The following is a 3,343-nucleotide window of genomic DNA, read 5'->3' as shown; positions in this document are numbered from 1 at the left end:
AGATACAAGCCTTATTCTAGCTGTCTCCCCATTGAAATACAAGCCTTACGCTAGCTGTCTCCCCTTGAGATACAAGCCTTATTCTAGCTGTCTTCCCCTGCTGTCTCCCCCTTGAGATACAAGCCTTATTCTAGCTGTCTCCCCTTGAGATACAAGCCTTATTCTAGCTGTCTTCCCCTGCTGTCTCCCCCTTGAGATACAAGCCTTATTCTAGCTGTCTCCCCCTGCTATCTCCCCCTTCAGATACAAGCCTTATTCTAGCTGTCTCCCCTTGAGATACAAGCCTTATTCTAGCTGTCTCCCCCTGCTATCTCCCCCTTGAGATACAAGCCTTATTCTAGCTGTCTCCCCCTTGAGATACAAGCCTTATTCTAGCTGTCTCCCCTTGAGATACAAGCCTTATTCTAGCTGTCTTCCCCTGCTGTCTCCCCCTTGAGATACAAGCCTTATTCTAGCTGTCTCCCCCTGCTATCTCCCCCTTCAGATACAAGCCTTATTCTAGCTGTCTCCCCTTGAGATACAAGCCTTATTCTAGCTGTCTCCCCCTGCTATCTCCCCCTTGAGATACAAGCCTTATTCTAGCTGTCTCCCCCTTGAGATACAAGCCTTATTCTAGCTGTCTCCCCCTTGAGATACAAGACTTATTCTAACTGTCTTCCCTTGAGATACAAGCCTTATTCTAGCTGTCTCCCCCTTGAGATACAAGCCTTATTCTAGCGGTCTCCCCCTTGAGATACAAGCCTTATTCTAGCTGTCTCCCCTTGAGATACAAGCCTTATTCTAGCGGTCTCCCCCTGCTGTCTCCCCCTTGAGATACAAGCCTTATTCTAGTTGTCTCCCCTTGAGATACAAGCCTTATTCTAGCTAAGGTCTCAGACTGGATATTCTCTCCTGTGATTTTCATCTGGATCATCAACATGAAGATTGGAGGCGTATGTGTGTAATTGTCACAAAAAAGCCTGACTTAGTATTAGTGCTGTATAGAAAGAATCAAGACTTAAACAAATAATTAAGAAAATTTGATTAGGATAAAGAATATCATATGAAATTAGTGTCATATGAAACAAAACTTGTGTTATTGATTGTTAGCTAATTGTATGGAAGCAGCCTGAAGGTCATCACGGCGAGGGAAAACTGCTAGTTTAATAACGAGGAAAACTGTAATTACTGGTTTAATGTTAATCAACTCCGTAACTTAAAGCACCAAACTATCACTGATCACTAAATAATTCCAAACCCTTCTATCATAATCTTGATTCAAACTTAACTCATGCCTCTTTTTTCCCTGAATATCAATTTAACCTTCTGGATATTGTAGTGTTATTAAGAAAAATGATTACCTTTGGCCATAATAGCCAATAGGGTACTTCAATCCAAGTAGTAATTAGTGTGCTGAATTTATAACTGTAAGGGGAGGCTTTGATAAAGGGAGAACAGTGTCTCTGTGTGGACCCTGATAATGGGAGAACAGTGTCTCTGTGTGGACCCTGATAATGGGGAACAGTGTCTCTGTGGACCCTGATAATGGGGAACAGTGTCTCTGTGTGGACCCTGATAATGGGGAACAGTGTCTCTGTGTGGACCCTGATAATGGGAGAACAGTGTCTCTGTGTGGACCCTGATAATGGGGAACAGTGTCTCTGTGGACCCTGATAATGGGAGAACAGTGTCTCTGTGTGGACCCTGATAATGGGAGAACAGTGTCTCTGTGTGGACCCTGATAATGAAGGAACAGTGTCTCTGTGTGGACCCTGATAATGGGAGAACAGTGTCTCTGTGTGGACCCTGATAATGGGGAACAGTGTCTCTGTGTGGACCCTGATAATGGGAGAACAGTGTCTCTGTGTGGACCCTGATAATGGGGAACAGTGTCTCTGTGTGGACCCTGATAATGGGAGAACAGTGTCTCTGTGTGGACCCTGATAATGGGAGAACAGTGTCTCTGTGTGGACCCTGATAATGGGAGAACAGTGTCTCTGTGTGGACCCTGATAATGGGAGAACAGTGTCTCTGTGTGGACCCTGATAATGGGGAACAGTGTCTATGTGTGGACCCTAATAATGGGAGAACAGTGTCTCTGTGTGGATCCTGATAATGGGAGAACAGTGTCTCTGTGTGGACCCTGATAATGGGGAACAGTGTCTCTGTGTGTACCCTGATAATGGGAGAACAGTGTCCCTGTATGGACCTCCATGGAGCAGAAAACATGTTCCTGTGAGGACCTCCATGGAGCAGAAAACATGTCCCTGTGTGCACCTCTATGGAGGAGAAAACATGTCCCTGTGAGGACCTCCATGGAGCAGAAAACATGTCCCTGTGAGGGCCTCCATGGAGCAGAAAACATGTCCCTGTATGGACCTCCATGGAGCAGAAAACATGTCCCTGTATGGACCTCCATGGAGCAGAAAACATGTCCCTGTGTGGACCTCCATGGAGCAGAAAACATGTCCCTGCGTGGACCTCCATGGAGCAGAAAACATGTCCCTGTGTGGACCTCCATAAAGGAGAAAACATGTCCCTGTGTGGACCTCCATGGAGGAGAAAACATGTCCCTGTGAGGACCTCCATGGAGGAGAAAACATGTCCCTGTGAGGACCTCCATGGAGGAGAAAACATGTCCCTGTGAGGACCTCCATGGAGCAGAAAACATGTCCCTGTGAGGACCTCCATGGAGCAGAAAACATGTCCCTGTGAGGACCTCCATGGAGCAGAAAACATGTCCCTGTGAGGACCTCTATGGAGCAGAAAACATGTCCCTGTGAGGACCTCCATGGAGCAGAAAACATGTCCCTGTGTTGACATCCATGGAGGGAAACGTTTCCCTGTGTGTTACATTAAGAACTGTTTCAGCAGTTTGTTTATAGAGCCAATAGACATGTTGGCAAAATACAAAGGAAATCATGTGATGCTGGTAGGCTGCCAATGATTGGTTGAGAGGGTCTCTGGGGACACCAGCCAATGACAGGATGTGTACTTAACAGCAACTGTTGTGTCACATATAACTAACCTCCAAGGACATCAGCCAATGGTGATGGCTATACTAAAGGGCCACTGGATCACATAACACTGAGATTATGTGTGAGATACGCACTTCTGTAAAAAAAGTAAGTCGGCCTTTGATATGCAGCTTTGTCATATTGCCATGTGCCATTATCTCCCTTAAAAACTCTTGTTTTATAGATGACTTGGTTTCACTTTGCTGTGAAAAAACGACACAAGCTTGGCTTACATCCAGTACAGATCAATTTCTTGTTATTGTCATTTCTTTCACCATCAGTCTTTTATCAGACACAAATAAACTGATTTTATACTACCTAAAACACATTACACAGATCTCTGACCT

Source organism: Pecten maximus, chromosome 5 (genome assembly GCF_902652985.1).
Source record: "Pecten maximus chromosome 5, xPecMax1.1, whole genome shotgun sequence".
NCBI classification, from domain to species: Eukaryota; Metazoa; Mollusca; class Bivalvia; order Pectinida; family Pectinidae; genus Pecten; species Pecten maximus.
Note: the sequence above shows the minus strand (reverse complement) of the source record.